The 18,945-nt window shown below is 47.4% G+C and overlaps 1 protein-coding gene and 2 non-coding genes across 3 annotated transcripts in view; all 3 read right to left on the bottom strand.

Annotated features, from left to right (window-relative positions):
* Positions 1 to 18,945, bottom strand: part of LOC148143415 (uncharacterized) — a 753,683-nt gene that overhangs the window by 141,761 nt on the left and 592,977 nt on the right. The window lies entirely within an intron of this gene.
* trnae-uuc (transfer RNA glutamic acid (anticodon UUC)) lies at positions 9,080 to 9,151 on the bottom strand. Its single transcript has one exon. It is a non-coding gene; the product is annotated as a tRNA-Glu (tRNA).
* Positions 16,687 to 16,760, bottom strand: trnan-auu (transfer RNA asparagine (anticodon AUU)). Its single transcript has one exon. It is a non-coding gene; the product is annotated as a tRNA-Asn (tRNA).

Consider the following 18,945-nt stretch of genomic DNA (forward strand, 5'->3'; position numbering starts at 1 on the left):
TTGAGAAAATTCACCACACATTTTTGTACACGTCAAGTTAAAAGAGGCGGGCGCATGCGGGATTTGAACACGCGACCTCTCGCAAGTCGGTGCAGGAAAAGACCTGAAGCGAGAATCATACGCCTGGACCAACGAGGCAGACAGCAAACACGCACTCAACTCCCCACGCCTCTTGAGCGACCTGAGACTTGCTCAGTATGAAACACATTTGAGATTGCTCGGAGGATTGCAAGCGGCAAAGAGTTTCCCGAACAGCTGCTTCTCATCCAGTCTCCCTGCTGCTGTTTCATTCCACTGCATTCGCTGCTCACAGTGTCGTTTCCCCAATGTAGCATGAAGCATAAACTGGGTGACTGCTTCGCAGAACATCCCGGTTCTGCCCGCGGAAAAAAAGCCCTGACCTTGTGGTTGCCTGCCACTTTAACACATCACCCTGTTCCCTGGTCAACATCTCTGTCTCAGGCTTGCAGCAGTGTTCTAGCTCCAGATGAAAGAACAACACCTCATTTTCCACTTGGTGACCTTACAGCCCTCCGGTCTTCAATATCGAGTTCCATAACTTTAGGGCCTGAACTCCCCCATGTCCTTGAACCCTACCACACAAACGACTCCTTGTTATCACCTCGTCTGCTATGACACACTACGTATTGTTAGCCGCTAACAGTCTCCATTAACAGTTATTCGCCCTCTCACGCGGATCGTTATTCACTCCTACGTCCTTCCTATTGTTCTCTCTCTGAGCTGGCGGCAAACACAGCAATGTACATCGGAGACTCTGAGCCAGCTGAAACTTGCTCAGTGTGAAGTACATTCCATATTGCTCCAAGAATTGCAAGCAGCAAAGCGTTTCCAGAACATCTGCTTGTCATTCTGTCCCCGGGGCGCTGATATTTGTCTCATCCCCAGGAACTGGACTACCTCCACTGGTGGATAATTAAACCATTTTATTTCTACTGGCACGTTGTTCTGGGGGGTGGGACGGGGTGTAGGGTGGGGGGCGGGTAGAGTCCATTCGCTCTTCTGCTCTCTCTCTCTCTCTCTCTCTCTGAAACCCTTGGGGTGAGAGGTGTCAGTTACATTAATGCGGGGAACATGAACAACTTTGATTGTGAACTTTCTCCAAGGGTCTGTTATCGGAGAGATAGAAAGATGCTGTTTTGGCAGGACAGAAAGAAATGGACACCGAGGACTCTTCGCTCAGGTAAATTCACATTGTTGTGCAGCCTTCTTGGTGTTCAGAAATCGTCTTCACGCAGCAATCTTAGGGAAAGTCTATTGCAAAGTGGGCATCGCTTTCTTTGCTGCGACCGCGCAGCAGTTAACATCTGAGCCCCAAGTGTCCCAGATGAAGAGAATCCGAGTGAAACCTTCACTCACTGAGAGTCATCCCCACGTCCCTGAGCTGAGGGACTGCAGGCAGTCCAACACGGAAGGGACGGTTAAAAATGAACCAGTTTTGCTCCCTCAGCCTCTCTGTCCCAGAGACAGGCAGTGGGACGGCATAAACACGGAGGATCATTCTCGCGCAGACAGAAGCCGTTCAGCCCATCGAGTCCTCGACGACTGTCTGTCACTTGTCTCTCTCTCTGAGGTTACTCACAATCGACCGCAAGGCATGTGTTTCAACATTTCCAGTTGATTGGCATTGCAGAGAACTGGGTTTGCGATTGAGTTCAGAGGAAACGGACAACGTCCAGAATACCACTGAGACCTCTAAAATCATGCCATTTCAATTGAGTGCATCGATATGCTACATGCCATTAAGTAGATGCAAAGGCTCTTGCAGAAAAGAGCAGCTCGAGGTGACATGGAACAATAGCAGAGGATGGTTTCGATCCATCGACCTCTGGGTTATGGGCCCAGCACGCACCCGCTGCGCCACTCTGCTGCCGCGCGCGGCGCGCCTTCCACAGAACACTTCAGGTTTTCGTCTGGCACGCGGCAGGCACGTTCGAGCCTGATGTCAAAGACCTCCACTGCTGTCGTGTAATATGCTGTTTCGCGGACGTATGGAGGCTGTGTAAATATAAACTTATTTCTAAATTCCCACATTCTGTTGGTCGAACTGTGATTTCACACTGAATCACAACATGTGTCACAGCGCAGACGGAGGCCATGCGGCCCACCTTCGCTCTGCTGGTTCTACACTTCAGTAAACGTGTGTCTCTATTCGTTTCATTCTCTCGCCTTCTCAGCGTAAATCTGCACATCTGAACGTGACCACCGAATTCCCTTTTGTGTCCATTGAATCTTCCTCTTTGTCAGTGTCAGACAGGGACTTACTGACCCTAACCACTCCCTGTACGTAAACGTTCTTCCTCATGTCACTTTTACTTCTTTTCCTCGTGACTTTAAAATTCTGCCGAATCGTTGTGGATCCTTTCAGGTGTGGGAGCATTTTCACAACATTATTTCCTGTTTCTAGGTCCCTCGTGACTTGGAAAAGTTCGGTTCTCCGAGGAGAGCTGTTCCAATTTTCCAATCTCCCTTGATTGTTGACATTCCTCAAACACAGCACCACTCACGTCAACCTGTTGAACACTATCTCCAACCATTTCACTTCCCTGTTTTCTGCCTCATTCGTACTCCAAACAGCCCAACCTCGTTTCACGAAGGCGTTTTTTGAGAAAATTAATCAGGCAATTTTGCACAAGTCAAGTTAAAAAACGCGGGCTGGTCCGGGATTTGAACCCGGGACCTCTCGCAACTCGGTACAGTAAAGGACCCACAGCGAGAATCATACGCCTTGACCAACGAGCCAGAGGGCTTGCGCGACCTGAGACTTGCTCAGTATGAAATACATTTGAGATTGCTCTGAGAATTGCAAACGGCAAAGAGTTTCCCGAACAGCTGCTTCTCATTCAGTCTCCCTGCTGCTGTTTGTCCCGTCCCCGGGAACCGGGCTCTCTCCACTGGCAGATAATTCAACCATTTTGTTTCGAAACTTTTCTCTGACACCCGAGTGGCCAGTGACAAGCATTGCCCTCCTCAACATAGGACACAGAGAACAGGAGAAGTCCACGCAGACCTCCACGAGTGTATCAACGCGACTGTGCACATTGGGCCAGTATATCACTGGGAAATATTTATGTCCAAGCTTTTTTCGGCAGCAGATGAGAGACGAGGTGAAGAACAGAGCGCTGTTATACCGGAAAGATGCTAAAGACGACATTGAGTGAATAGGAGAGAATGCTTTCTCAGCTGGGTTATGGTCCCAACACGCATCCGTTGTGCCAGGGGGTTCCACCTCGGTTCCACTCTTCCTTCACTCGCAACACCCCACACCCACCTCCCATAGTGCCAAGGCACTTTCCCCTGCAACCGCCGAATGTGTAACACCTGCCCATTTACCTGCTCCCTCCTGAATATCCAAGGGCTCAAACATACCTGCCAGGTGAAGCAGCACTTTTGCCACAACCTAGTCCACTGCATTCGCTGCTCACAGTCTCATTTCCCCAATGTAGCATGAAGCATAAACTGGGTGACTGCTTCGCAGAACATCCCGGTTCTGCCCGCGGAAAAAAAGGCCCTGACCTTGCGGTTGCCTGCCACTTTAACACATCACCCTGTTCCCTGGCCAACATCTCTGTCTCAGGCTTGCAGCAGTGTTCTAGCTCCAGATGAAAGAACAACACCTCATTTTCCACTTGGAGACCTTACAGCCCTCCGGTCTTCAATATCGAGTTCCATAACTTTAGGGCCTGAACTCCCCCATGTCCTTGACCCCTACCACACAAACGACTCCTTGTTATCACCTCGTCTGCTGTGACACACGACGTATTGTTAGCCGCTAACAGTCTCCATTAACAGTTATTCGCCCTCTCACGCGGATCGTTATTCACTCCTACGTCCTTCCTATTGTTCTCTCTCTGAGCTGGCGGCAAACACAGCAATGTACATCGGAGACTCTGAGCCAGCTGAAACTTGCTCAGTGTGAAGTACATTCCACATTGCTCCAACAATTGCAAGCAGCAAAGCGTTTCCAGAACATCTGCTTGTCATTCTGTCCCCGGGGCGCTGATATTTGTCTCATCCCCAGGAACTGGACTACCTCCTCTGGTGGATAATTAAACCATTTCATTTCTACTTGCACGTTGTTCTGCGGGGTGGGACGGGGTGTAGGGTGGGGTGCGGGTAGAGTCCATTCGCTCTTCTGCTCTCTCTCTCTCTCTCTCTCTCTGAAACCCTTGGGGTGAGAGGTGTCAGTTACATTAATGCGGGGAACATGAACAACTTTGATTGTGAACTTTCTCCAAGGGTCTGTTATCGGAGAGATAGAAAGATGTTGTGCTGGCAGGACAGAAAGAAATGGACACCGAGGACTCTTCGCTCAGGTAAATTCACATTGTTTGCAGCCTTCTTCACGCAGTTCAGAAATCGTCTTCACGCAGTAATCTTATGGAAAGTCTATTGCAAAGTGGGCATCGCTTTCTTTGCTGCGATCGCGCAGCAGTTAACATCTGAGCCCCAAGTGTCCCAGATGAAGAGAATCCGAGTGAAACCTTCACTCACTGAGAGTCATCCCCACGGCCCTGAGCTGAGGGACTGCAGGCAGTCCAACACGGAAGGGACGGTTAAAAATGAAGCAGTTTTGTTCCTCAGCCTCTCTGTCCCAGAGACAGGCAGTGGGACGGCATAAACATGTAGCATCATTCTCGCGCAGACAGAAGCCGTTCAGCCCATCGCGTCCACGGCGACTGTCTGTCACTTCTCTCTCTCTCTCTGAGGTTATTCACAATCGGTGGTATCCGTCCTAATAGTAGGGGACGATGTCTGAGTCGTGATGCGGTTTCTGACATGCTTGTCATTCTCGTCTGAACCAGGGTGGCGAATTACTGCAAGGAATGGACAAAACCGCAAGGCATGTGTTTGAACTTTACCAGCTGACTGGCATCGCAGAGAACTGGGTTTGCGATTCGGTTCAGAGGAAACAGACGAATACCAGAATACCACTGAGACCTCTAAAACCAGGCAACTTGATTTGACGAGTGCATCAATATGCGACATTTGGTAAGTGAATGCAACTTGCAGAAGAGAGCACCAATCTTAAGGTGAACTTACTGGAGGTGACATTGAACAATAGCAGAGGATGGTTTCGATCCATCGCCCTCTGGGTTATGGGCCCAGCACGCTCCCGCTGCGCCACTCTGCGGCCGCGCCCGTCGTCCCTTCCACAGAACACTTCTAGTTTCCGTCTGGCACGCGGCAGGCACGTTCGAGCCTGATGTCAAAGACCTCCACTGCTGTCGTGTAATATACTGTTTCGCTGACGTATGGAGGCTGTGTAAATATAAACTTATTTCTAAATTCCCACATTCTGTTGGTCGAACTGTGATTTCACACTGAATCACAACATGTGTCACAGCGCAGACGGAGGCCATGCGGCCCACCTTCGCTCTGCTGGTTCTACACTTAAGTAAACGTGTGTCTCTGTTCGTTTCATTCTCTCGCCTTCTCAGCGTAAATCTGCACATCTGAACGTGGCCACCGAATTCCCTTTTGTGTCCATTGAATCTTACTCTTTGTCAAAGACAGACAGGGACTTACTGACCCTAACCACTCCCTGTACGAAAACGTTCTTCCGAATGTCACTTTTACTTCTTTTCATTGTGACTTTAAAATTCTGCCGAATTTTTGAGGTAGAGGTAAACAGCCAAAGATAATCACCGTCACTGCTTCCCTTCCATCGACTCAACTTTGTGAAACGGTATCTTTCACTGGCAAATAAAACACCTTTGTCCTCAGGTGCCTGCTTCATTTCGACCACGACTTCACGCCCCTCACTGTTCTAGTCTCATTTCCAAATACTTGGCTCATAGCCTCAAAAGCAGCTCTGTGGGTATCTGCTTGTTCCACCCTGACAGGCAGCGGGTTGCAGATTCCCGACCAGTCCCAATGTGATTGAAATATTTCAACCCCTCCACTGGTTTGCATCTTTAAAAAAGCCGTGGAGAAATCTCCCTTTCCTTTTGACGACAGTTCTCAACTGTAGTCGGCAGGGTTCACACCTGCGTGGGGAAACCGCAATGGATTTCATGTCTATCGCATTCACCACTCGGCCCACCAATACAGAACCATACTAACAGCTTCATTTCCCAGATATCTCTGCCTGTGGAGCTGAGAAAGAGTGAATCATTGCAGAGTTTGTTTGAATCCAATCATTTCACAGGTTTCGAAAGGGTTAAATATCTGCACATGGCGAGTCTGAAAGATGAAATGGACGTTCAGTTAAAAAGAAATACAGAAATGGCAGGAGCAACTTAGCAGGTCAGGTAGCATCTGTAGAAAGAGAATCAGAGACAACATTTCAGAACGTTTTTTTTCCTCATCCAGGTGCAGCCAAACCTACTGAGTTGCTCCAGCAGTTTCGCTTTCTGTCTCGGACTGTCAGCATCCGCAGTCCTTTGCGTTAGAAATTCAATCAATTCAGAAACCCCTTTGTGCTTCCTCAGTGGAAAAGATTTCCGTTTGGGAAACATTTTCCTGACACCATTAAAAACGCGCAACTTTGCGACCAAGAAAGCGGCAGGAGCGTGAACAACAAACACGCCGGCCCTGCGTAGTCTCGAACAATGAGCCATCAGATTACGAGCCGAACGCGCTGACCAATTGCGCCACAGAGACAGGCCCGAGCATCACGCGCACAGTCTCGTTGAGGAAGCTACTATTCAATTCATAATTCAACCTGCCCCGCCCAGAATTACCATTGTCTTCTATCAGTTCAAACACAGCGAATACTGCAGAAAGCCAACGGGTCGAGCTGCATCTGTGGAAAGGTAAACAGAGCCGACGTTTTGAGTGTGTTACGGTTTTTGTTCAGAACTCAGTGTTTTGCCTCTTCCCGAAGTTGGTCCAGGTCTGTGTCTCAATTGGCAAACACATGGCAAGTGCAGTGCCGCAATGTGAAGTTATCGCCGTGCCTGTTTAAAAAAAAGCAGTGCATTGTTTAAATGGTGATATATTGGAATGTGGAGAAAGTGAGGACTAGAGGTGAAAGTCGAAAAATGTGGCACTGGAAAAGCAGAACAGGTCAGGTAGCATCTGAGGAGCAGGACAGTGAACGTTTCGGACACAAGCCCTTCATCAGGAATGATGTATGGATGTACAAAGGGGTCTCAGAGTCCCTCCACACCAGTCAATGCCAGTTGTCGGGCAGATGCAGCAGGCAATGAGCGAGGCAAGTGGTATATTACGAAGAGGAATTCAGTTTAGAACTGGGGTCATTGAACATATTCAAGGCTAAATTCATCTGAGTTTTGAACAACAAAGAAGTGGATGGTTATGGGGTGGAGGTAAGAAAATGGTTTTAAGACCAGTACAGGTCGGTCACAGAGTATGACAGCACTGAACAGACCCTTCATCCAACTAGCCCATGCTGAGTATGTTCTCAAACTAAACTCGCCCCACCTCCCAGTGTTTGGCCCATAAACCTTCGAACCTTTCATATTCATGTACTTATCCAAATGTTTTTTAAACGTTGTAACTCTGCGTGTATAAAATCATGAGGGGTATGGATAGGATAAATAGACAAACTCTTTTCCCAGGGGTGGGGGAGTCCAGAACGAGAGGGCATGGGTTTAGCATTAGAGGGGAAAGATACAAAAGAGATCTAAGGGGCAACGTTTTCACGCAGAGGATTGTACGTTTATTGAATGAACTGCCAGAGGAAGTGGTGAAGACTAGTACGATTGCAACATTTAAAAGGCATTTGGTTAGGTATATGAATAGGACGGGTTTGGAGGGATATGGGGCCGTGTGCTGTCAGGTGGGACGAGATTGGGTTGGGATAGTTGGTCAGCATGGACAAGTTGGACCAAACAGTCTGTTTCTGTGCTGTACATCTCTGTGACTCTATGACTTCTTCTGGACATTCATTCTGCACTCAGACCACTCTCTTAAAAACGATCCTTGTTCTGTCTTTATAAAATCTTTCTCTACTCACCTCAAAATATTTGCTCCCCGATCCTGAAACCCCCAGCTGAGGGAAAGGACACCTGCTGTTCACCTCATCCGTATCCCTCATGGTTTTATAATCCTCTACATGCAGTGCGTAGTGGCTCATTGAAATAATGTCCTGATGCAGCTTCGTTTGTGGGTGTTGGGATGATTGCTTCTGTGGTTAAGCACTTGGTTTGCGTGTGTTGTTTTTTCTGTAGACGCTAGTGTGAAGTTCCCTATTGACTGTTCGCTCTACTGTGACATCTAAGAATGGCACTTTGTTGTTGTTCTCCTCCTCTTCAAACCAGGAGCCCCCTCAGGCCATAGTCTCACTACTTGGAACACCAATATACAGACTAGTCAAAGGCCTCCACTGAAGACTAGAACACCAAGTCGAAGATTCACGCCACTCCATTTTCTCCATCCAAGAATTCCTGAACACCAAAGACACTAAGTTAGAAGAGGATGGAATAATGCTGTCCTTTGACATAACAGCCCTGTTCACATCCATTAACATCAACGTGGCCAAAGAAAACTGGAGACACTACTCGAAGAACCAAAGACACAAACACAGCACCAACTTCATCTGCAAAGATAGCACTATCCAGCTCGTGGAACTGTGCCTTAACCACCCACTTCATATTCAGTAACAAGCCTCAAACAAATCAACGAAACACCCATGAAACCACCAGTATCAGGATTCCTAGCAGAAGCAATAATGCACAGTCTCAAACCAACAGCCCTTCCAACGATCCAAACCAAACTTTGTGTCCGCCACAGTGATGACACTTTTGTCATCAAAAAATGAAGTAAATTAGAGGAAACCTACAATACCATCAACAATATCCTTACTGGCATAAAATTCACAAAAGAGGAGAACAACAACAAAGTGCCATTTCTAGATGTCACAGTAGAGCGAACAGTCAATGGTAAATTCAAAACAGCGTCTACAGGAAAAAAACACACACGAACCAAGTACTTAGCTACAGAAGCAATGATCCCTACACATACAAACAAGCCTGAATCAGGCGATTTCAACGAGGCAAAACACACTGCAGTAACCAGTAACGACGAAGACCAATAAGGAACTGTACAGCGCATTTAAGGAGAATGGGTAGGCAAAATATCCACTAAGAAATACTTCCCTGACCGGGAATCGAACCCGGGCCGCAGCGGTGAAAGCGCCGAATCCTAACCACTAGACCACCAGGGAGACAGCAGCGCCACCTCACAGCTCTAATGTAACTTGCTTCCCTGCCCGGAAATCGAACCTGGGCCACGATCGTGAGAAGGCTTCCACCAATGTCATTGCTTGTATCCATTGCTCCCGATGCGGTCTCCTCTACATTGGGGAGACTGGAGACTCCTCGCAGTGTCAAGTCACAGCGCTTGAGGGAACATCTCCACGACACCCGCAGCAATCAACCCCATCACCCTCTGGCCCAACATTTCAACCCCCCTCCCACTCTGCCGAGAACATGCAGGTCCTGGGCCTCCTCCATCGCCGCTCACTCCCCACCCGATGCCTGAAGGAAGCACGCCCACCTTTCGCCTCGGATAAATTCAACCCCAGGACATCAATGTGGACTTCACCAGTTTCCTCATTTCCCCTCCCCCCACCTTACCTCAGTTCCAACCTTCCAGCTCAGCGCTGTCCTCATGACCTGTCCTACCTGCCAATCTCCCTTCTCAACTGTTCGCTCCACCCTCCTCTCTGACCTGTCACCTCCATCCCCACCCCCATTCACCTATTGTACTCTTTGCTACCTTCGGCCCAGCACCCCCCAATTTATCTCGCCATCCCTGGAAGCGTCCTGCCTCTATTCCTGATGAAGGGCTTAAGCCCGAAATGTCGATTTTCCTGCTCCTCGGAAGCTGTCTGACCTGCTGTGCCTTTCCAGTACCACTCTGATCTAAACTCTGGTTTCCAGCATCTGCAGTCCCCACTTTTGCCTACCCAATAAACCCAGTGTGACGATTTCACATCAACAAACTGACACTGGCAGACACAACGTCTGCAGAAACCCTAGCCACATTACTTTACATTAAAGACATCTGTGAAATGATTTCCAGATACTTCAACCCTCTCAGCATTAAACAACGGCTAGTGAACCTTAAATACCCTATACAAACAACCCGCAAACGAATGTTATTTACAAAATACCATACAAGGAAATACATGAACTCTGCCGCACAGTTCTCTGTGGCAAGAAATGCTGGGATGAGATAAGGAAGATTTTTTCAGCCAAAACGAATCGGCACTAACTGGACAGCCATTTAAAATCAACGCTGTCAGGCCAGGATGGAAGACCGGAAGGGATAATCAGTTTTCTTATTTCCTGAAGATTTACAAAGCTGAGACTGGGTTTTGGCGTTTCTTCCCTTTCCACTCCCAGGAGCCGCAGTGGTTGGGGCGGTGAGTTGGGGAAAGTGAAATGTGCCCGTGAGCAGCGTGTGGGGCTCTTTCAGCTTCCCCTCCTCTGACAGCGCTGTGACGTGACTCTGATGTTCTCAGGGACACTTACTGACGCGAAACAGTGAAAAGAGTCTCGTTCCTGCAGATCAGGAATTCAAACCGTATGCCGGCTTCAGGACAATGAGAAAGATTAATTGGGGTGTGTGAAGAAGCTGTGAGCTGCATTTCAAACATGTAGGTGGAGTCACATGCGTCATCCATTGCGCCCCCGGCCCTGTGCGGACCTGACGCCGCCATGCTGCAGAGTTCTGACGTTCTCCGGACATGCACAGCAATGGGAACATTCACAAGGTGAACAGCCAAAGATAATCACCATCACTGCTTCCCTTCCATCGACCCAACTTTGTGAAGCAGTATCTTTCACTGGCAAATAAAACACCTTTGTCCTCAGGTGCCTGCCTCATTTCGACCACGACTTCACGCCCCTCACTGTTCTCGTCTCATTTCCAAACACTTGGCTCATATCCTCAAAAGCAGCTCTGGGGATATCTGCTTGTTCCACCCTGACAGGCAGTGGGTTGCAGATTCCCGATCAGTCCCAATGTGATTGAAATATTTAAACCCCTCCACTGATTTGCATCTTTAAAAATCCGTGAAACAATCTCCCTTTCTTTCTGACGACAGTTCTCAACTGTAGTCGGCAGGGTTCACACCTGCGTGGGGAACCCGCAATGGATTTCATGTCCATCGCATTCACCACTCTGCCCACCAATACAGAACCACACTGACAGCTTCGTTTCGCAGGTCTCTCTGCCCGTGGAGCTGAGAAAGAGTAAATCATTGCAGAGTTTGTTTGAATCCAATCACTTCACAGTTTTCGAAAGGGTTAAATATCTGCAAATGGCGATTCTGGGTGCTTCATCCCGAAAGATGAAATGGACGTTCAGTTAAAAGCAAAACCAGAAATTGCAGGAGCAAGGCAGCAGGTCAGGCAGCATCTGTAGAAAGAGAATCAGAGACATTTCAGAACTTTTTTTTACCTCATCCAGGAACATCCAAAACTACTGAGTTGCTCCAGCAGTTTCGCTTTCTGTCTCGGACTGTCAGCATCCGCATTCCTTTACGTTAGAAATTCAATCAATTCAGAAACCCCTTTGTGCTTCCTCAGTGGAAACGATTTCCGTTTGGGAAACATTTTCCTGACACCATTAAAAACGCGCATCTTTGCAGCCAAGAAAGCAGTAGGAGCGTGAACAGCAAACGCCCCGTCTCCGGGTGATCTCGAACCACCAACCTGCCGGTTAACAGCCGAACGCGCTGACCAATTGCGCCACAGAGACAGGTGCGCCCAGCGCCCGCACTGTCTCGTTGAGGAAGCTACTATTCAATTAATAATTTAACCTTCCCGCCCAGAATTACCATTGTCTTCTATCAGTTCAAACACGGCGAATACTGCAGAAAGCCAACGGGTCGAGCTGCATCCGTGGAAAGGTAAACAGAGCCGACGTTTTGAGTGTGTTACCGTTTTTGTTCAGAACTCAGTGTTTTGCCTCTTCCCGAAGTTGGTCCAGGTCTGTATCTCAATTGGCAAACACATGGCAAGTGCAGTGCCGCAATGTGTAGTTATAGCCTTGGCTGTTTAAAAAAAAAGCAGTGCATTGTTTAAATGGTGATATATTGGAATGTGGAGAAAGTGAGGACTAGAGGTGAAAGTCGAAAAATGTGGCACTGGAAAAGCAGAACAGGTCAGGCAGCATCTGAGGAGCAGGACAGTGAACGTTTCGGGCACAAGCCCTTCATCAGGAATGATGTGTGGATGTATAAAGGGGTGTCAGAGTCCCTCCATTCCAGTCAATGCCAGTTGTCGGGCAGATGCAGCAGGCAATGAGCGAGGCAAGTGGTATATTACGAAGAGGAATTCAGTTCAGAAGTGGGGTCATTGAACATATTCAAGGCTAAATTCATCTGAGTTTTGAACAACAAAGAAGTGGATTGTTATGGGGGAGGTAAGAAAATGGTTTTAAGACCAGTACAGGTCAGTCACAGAGTATGACAGCACTGAACAGACCCTTCATCCAACTCGTCCATGCTGAGTATGTTCTCAAACTAAACTCGCCCCACCTACCAGTGTTTGCCCATAAACCTTCGAACCTTTCATATTCATGTACTTATCCAAACGTTGTAACTCTGCGTGTATAAAATCATGAGGGGTATGGATAGGATAAATAGACAAAGTCTTTTTCCCTGGGGTGGGGGAGTCCAGTACGAGAGGACATGGGTTTAGCATTAGAGGGGAAAGATACAAAAGAGATCTAAGGGGCAACGTTTTCACGCAGAGGATTGTACGTTTATTGAATGAACTGCCAGAGGAAGTGGTGAAGTCTAGTACGATTGCAACATTTAAAAGGCATTTGGTTAGGTGTATGAATAGGAAGGGTTTGGAGGGATATGGGGCCGTGCGCTGTCAGGTGGGACTAGATTGTTTTGGGATAGTTGGTCGGCATGGACAAGTTGGACCAAACAGTCTGTTTCTGTGCTGTACATCTCTATGACTCTATGACTTCTTCTGGACATTCATTCTGCACTCAGGCCACTCTCTTAAAAAACGATCCTTGTCCTGTCTTTATAAAATCTTTCTCTACTCACCTCAAAATATTTGCTCCCTGATCCTGAAAACCCCAGCTGAGGGAAAGGACACCTGCTGTTCACCTCATCCGTATCCCTCATGATTTTATAATCCTCTATATGCAGTGTGTAGTGGCTGATTGAAATAATGTCCTGATGCAGCTTCGTTTGTGGGTGTTGGGATGATTGCTTCTGTGGTTAAGCACTTGGTTTGCGTGTGTTGTTTTTCTGTAGACGCTAGTTTGAAGTTCACTGTTGAGTGTTCGCTCTACTGTGACATCTAAGAATGGCACTTTGTTGTTGTTCTCCTCCTCTTCAAACCAGGAGCCCCCCTCAGGCCATAGTCTCACTACTTGGAACACCAATATACAGACTAGTCAAAGGCCTCCACTGAAGACTAGAACACCAAGTCGAAGATTCACGCCACTCCATTTATTCCATCCAAGAATTCCTGAACACCAAAGACACTAAGTTAGAAGAGGATGGAATAATGCTGTCCTTTGACAGAACAGCCCTGTTCACATCCATTAACATCAACGTGGCCAAAGAAAACTGGAGACACTACTCGAAGAACCAAAGACACAAATACAGCACCAACTTCATCAGCAAAGATAGCACTATCCAGCTCGTGGAACTGTGCCTTAACCACCCACTTCATATTCAGCAACAAGCCTCAAACAAATCAACGAAACACCCATGAAACCACAAGTATCAGGATTCCTAGCAGAAGCAATAATGCAGTCTCAAACCAACAGCCCTTCCAACGATCCAAACCAAACTTTGTGTCCGCCACAGTGATGACACTTTTGTCATCAAAAAATGAAGTAAATTAGAGGAAACCTACAACACCATCAACAATATCCTTACTGGCATAAAATTCACAAAAGAGGAGAACAACAACAAAGTGCCATTTCTCGATGTCACAGAAGAGTGAGCAGTCAATGGTAAATTCAAAACAGCGTCGACAGGAAAACAACACACACGAATCAAGTCATTAGCTACAGAAGCAATGATACCTACACATGCAAACAAGCTGAATCAGGACACTATTTCAACGAGGCACGACACACTGCAGTAGCCAGTAACGACGAAGGCCAATAAGGAACTGTACAGCGCATTTAAGGAGAATGGGTAGGCAAACGATTCACAGAGAAACACTTTCCTGACCGGGAAACGAACCCGGGCCGCAGCGGTGAAAGCGCCGAATCCTAACCACTAGACCACCAGGGAGACAGCAGTGCCACCTCACAGCTCTAATGTAAATTGCTTCCCTGCCCGGAAATCGAACCTGGGCCACGATCGTGAGAAGGCTTCCACCAATGTCATTGCTTGTATCCATTGCTCCCGATGCGGTCTCCTCTACATTGGGGAGACTGGAGACTCCTCGCAGTGTCAAGTCACAGTGCTTGAGGGAACATCTCCACGACACCCGCAGCAATCAACCCCATCACCCTCTGGCCCAACATTTCAAACCCCTCCCACTCTGCCGAGAACATGCAGGTCCTGGGCCTCCTCCATCGCCGCTCACTCCCCACCCGATGCCTGAAGGAAGCACGCCCACCTTTCGCCTCGGATAAATTCAACCCCAGGACATCAATGTGGACTTCACCAGTTTCCTCATTTCCCCTCCCCCCACCTTACCTCAGTTCCAACCTTCCAGCTCAGCGCTGTCCTCATGACCTGTCCTACCTGCCAATCTCCCTTCTCAACTGTTCGCTCCACCCTCCTCTCTGACCTGTCACCTCCATCCCCACCCCCATTCACCTATTGTACTCTTTGCTACCTTCGGCCCAGCACCCCCCAATTTATCTCGCCATCCCTGGAAGCGTCCTGCCTCTATTCCTGATGAAGGGCTTAAGCCCGAAATGTCGATTTTCCTGCTTCTCGGAAGCTGTCTGACCTGCTGTGCCTTTCCAGTACCACTCTGATCTAAACTCTGGTTTCCAGCATCTGCAGTCCCCACTTTTGCCTACCCAATAAACCCAGTGTGACGATTTCACATCAACAAACTGACACTAGCAGACACAACGTCTGCAGAAACCCTAGCCACATTACTTTACATTAAAGACATCTGTGAAATGATTTCCAGACAACTCAACCCTCTCAGCATTAAACAACGGCTAGTGAACCTTAAATACCCTATACAAACAACCCGCAAACGAATGTTATTTACAAAATACCATACAAGGAAATATATACATGAACTCTGCCGCACAGTTCTCTGTGGCAAGAAATGCTGGGATGAGATAAGGAAGATTTTTTTCAGCCAAAACGAATCGGCACTAACTGGACAGCCATTTAAAATCAACGCTGTCAGGCCAGGATGGAAGACCGGAAGGGATAATCAGTTTTCTTATTTCCTGAAGATTTACAAAGCTGAGACTGGGTTTTGGTGTTTGTTCTCTTTCCACTCCCAGAAGCCGCAGTGGTTGGGGCGGTGAGTTGGGGAAAGTGAAATGTGCCCGTGAGCAGCGTGTGGGGCTCTTTCAGCTTCCCCTCCTCTGACAGCGCTGTGACGTGACTCTGATGTTCTCAGGGACACTTACTGACGCGAGACAGTGAAAAGAGTCTCGTTCCTGCAGATCAGGAATTCAAACCGTATGCCGGCTTCAGGACAATGAGAAAGATTAATTGGGTTGTGTGAAGAAGCTGTGAGCTGCATTTCAAACATGTAGGTGGAGTCACATGCGTCATCCATTGCGCCACTGGCACTGTGCGGACCTGACGCCGCGATGCTGCAGAGTTCTGACGTTAACACGGACATGCGCAGCAATGGGAACATTCACAAGGTGAACAGCCAAAGATAATCACCGTCACTGCTTCCATTCCATTGTACCAAATTTGTGAAGCAGTATCTTTCACTGGCAAATAAAACACCTTTGTCCTCAGGTGCCTGCCTCATTTCGACCACGACTTCACGCCCCTCACTGTTCTAGTCTCATTTCCAAACACTTGGCTCATATCCTCAAAAGCAGCTCTGCGGGTATCTGCTTGTTCCACCCTGACAGGCAGTGGCCTGCAGATTCCCGACCAGTCCCAATGTGATTGAAATATTTCAACCCCTCCACTGATTTGCATCTTAAAAGAAAACGTGGAGCAATCTCCCTTTCTTTTTGACGACAGTTCTCAACTGTAGTCGGCAGGGTTCACACCTGCGTGGGGAACCCGCAATGGATTTCATGTCTATCGCATTCATCTCTCGGCCCACCAATACAGAACCACACTGACAGCTTCATTTCCCAGGTCTCTCTGCCTGTGGAGCTGAGAAAGAGTGAATCATTGCAGAGTTTGTTTGAATCCAATCACTTCACAGGTTTCGAAAGGGTTAAATATCTGCAAATGGCGGGTCTGGGTGTTTCATCCCGAAAGATGAAATGGACGTTCAGTTCAAAACAAAACCAGAAATTGCAGGAGCAACTCAGCAGGTCAGGCAGCATCTGTAGAAAGAGAATCAGAGACAACATTTCAGAACTTTTTTTTCCTCATCCAGGAACATCCAAAACTACTGAGTTGCTCTAGCAGTTTCGCTTTCTGTCTCGGACTGTCAGCATCCGCATTCCTTTACGTTAGAAATTCAATCAATTCAGAAACCCCTTTGTGCTTCCTCAGTGGAAAAGATTTCCGTTTGGGAAACATTTTCCTGACACCATTAAAAACACGCATCTTTGCAGCCAAGAAAGCGGTTGGAGCGTGAACAACAAACGCGCCGCCTCCGGGTGGTCTCGAACCACCAACCTGCCGGTTAATAGCCGAACGCGCTGACCAGTTGCGCCACAGAGACAAGCCCGGGGCTTCTTGCACAGTCTCCTTGAGGAAGTTACTATTCAATTCATAATTCAACCTGCCCCGCACAGAAGTACCATTGTCAAAGCACTGATAACATGGTAGTCTGGTGTCAGCTCGATTTCAGGTCCTGATTTCTCTGTCCTCTGGTCCCCCTGTTCCCACAGAGGAAAATGTTGTCTGTTCTCAGCTCTACTCGATTTCTGCTGAATCTTTGACCCCCTTTTACACCTTCTGGAGCAATAAAATATTCTGTGCCTCCAGGAAATGACACCTTATGTTGTCCCCCTCCTGATTTTAAAAATCTCTATAAAGTTATCTGTCAACTTGCTAGGCTTCGTTGGAAAAATGTCCCAGCTTCTTCTTAACTCAACCCCTCCATTCCCAGCAGCACGCTGGTAAAGTAGGGAATAGGGATTTGTATCAAATCACATAAATGTACTGTCTGAAAAAATCTGGCTGTGTTCTTGCCTGAGATATTGAGAGTCCCTGTTGTAAGTAATTACGAATGCAATTATTTTGGTCACAGAATTGAACAATCATTTTGCAACAAAGGGATCTACTCTGATAAGGAGGTAGTGGTCATTTCTAGGGTAACTGAACAGTTTGTAGATCAGGGAGATGAAGTTCCAGACACTTGGGAAAGGCAAGAAATGACTGTGATAAATAAGACAAAGAACTGTGGATGCTGGAAAACTGAAACAAAAACTGACAACACTGGAAAAACTCAGCAGGACTGGAAGCATATGTGGAGAAAAAGCAGAGTTAAGGTTTCCAATCCAACAACTCCTCTTCAGGATTCTGAAATAATTTGTGAGAACCTCTTAAGACTACTGCTCCGCTTTAAGACCATAATACACAGGAGCAGGATGAGGAATTCTCATTATGTTCACATGAAGCACTTTGAGATAGTTAACTGTACCACAGGTATTATTTGAATGCAGCTTGTATCCCTATCTTAATACCTGAAAATAGAGGGTCATATTTTAAAAGTAGAAGACAAAAATGAGGATGATTTTTTTTCTTTCTGATGGTTGTGTGTCTTCCTCAAAAGGCAGTGAATTCAAAGTCTTTAAGGCAGAGGTAGACAGGTTCTTGCTAACCAAGTGGGTGACAGATTGTCGGGGATGTGGAGGAATGTAGAGCTGAGGTTGTATTCAGATCAGCCATGATCTTATTGAATGTTGCAGCAGGCTCGTAGGGCCGAGTGGCCGACTCCCGCCCTTTGTATCAAGCAGTCTGTGTCTCCCCTCTTTTTGCTATGAACTGGATAATTCCTTTCCAATATTGTGCCTTGCAGACAGTTAAGTGAACACCAGGTGGCCTCCTATTGGGAGCAGGCATATTGTAGCAATTGCAATATTTCTTGTGTTAATTTTGTTGCTTCTTACTCAGTATTGCTGAGAATCATCTAAATAAAAACCAAAACACTTCTATAATTATCGCACCAATGGAAGTGTTGGTCTGGATGCAACATTGTTGAATAAGCCATTCCCAGCTTTTCCAGAATTCTGTGTTGAAAGCCCTCGAGTCTGGTTTCTACCCCTGAAACAGTTCTTAGCAAGGTCATATTTGACATCCTTTGTAACGGTGACAGGGATGAACATTCCCTCGTCGACCTGTGGACAGCCTTGATCAGAGTTAATGACAGTACTGACCCTCTCGAATATCGCTGTATCCTCTGGGAGGGTCTGCTTTCAGTGTCTTCCGTTCTTATTTATTTAACCGTAGCTGCTGGTGTTGGCATCTATACTGATGATATCCAACTGTGCCTGAACACCACTTCTCTCCCGACTCCTCTGTCATTCATAATTTACCAATAATTTCATCTGAATGCCTGCCCAATTTCCAGCATTGGATAACCATAAACATTCCCTTAGTTAAATATTGTGAAGTGTGAAGCCATTGTTTTAGTCCCCAAGTTCGACCTGAGCACCCCCCGCCCCTCCCCCAACCCCAGTAACTCTGTTGACATCCTTCTTGACACATTTAAACTAGGATCGATAGATTCGTGATCAGTCGGGGGATGAACAGTTACAGGAAAAGGGCAGGAAAGTGGATGTGGGGAATGCCAGATCAGCCACGATCCTACTGAATGGAGGAGCAGGCTCAAGAGGCTGAATGGCGTATTGCTGTTCCTATTTCTTGTGGATCTCGAGCCCTTACCTCTGATAAAGGGCCCT

This window comes from Chiloscyllium plagiosum, unplaced genomic scaffold (assembly GCF_037043375.1).
Source record: "Chiloscyllium plagiosum isolate Xiang-an unplaced genomic scaffold, Cpla_swu_hap1 HiC_scaffold_27, whole genome shotgun sequence".
NCBI classification, from domain to species: Eukaryota; Metazoa; Chordata; class Chondrichthyes; order Orectolobiformes; family Hemiscylliidae; genus Chiloscyllium; species Chiloscyllium plagiosum.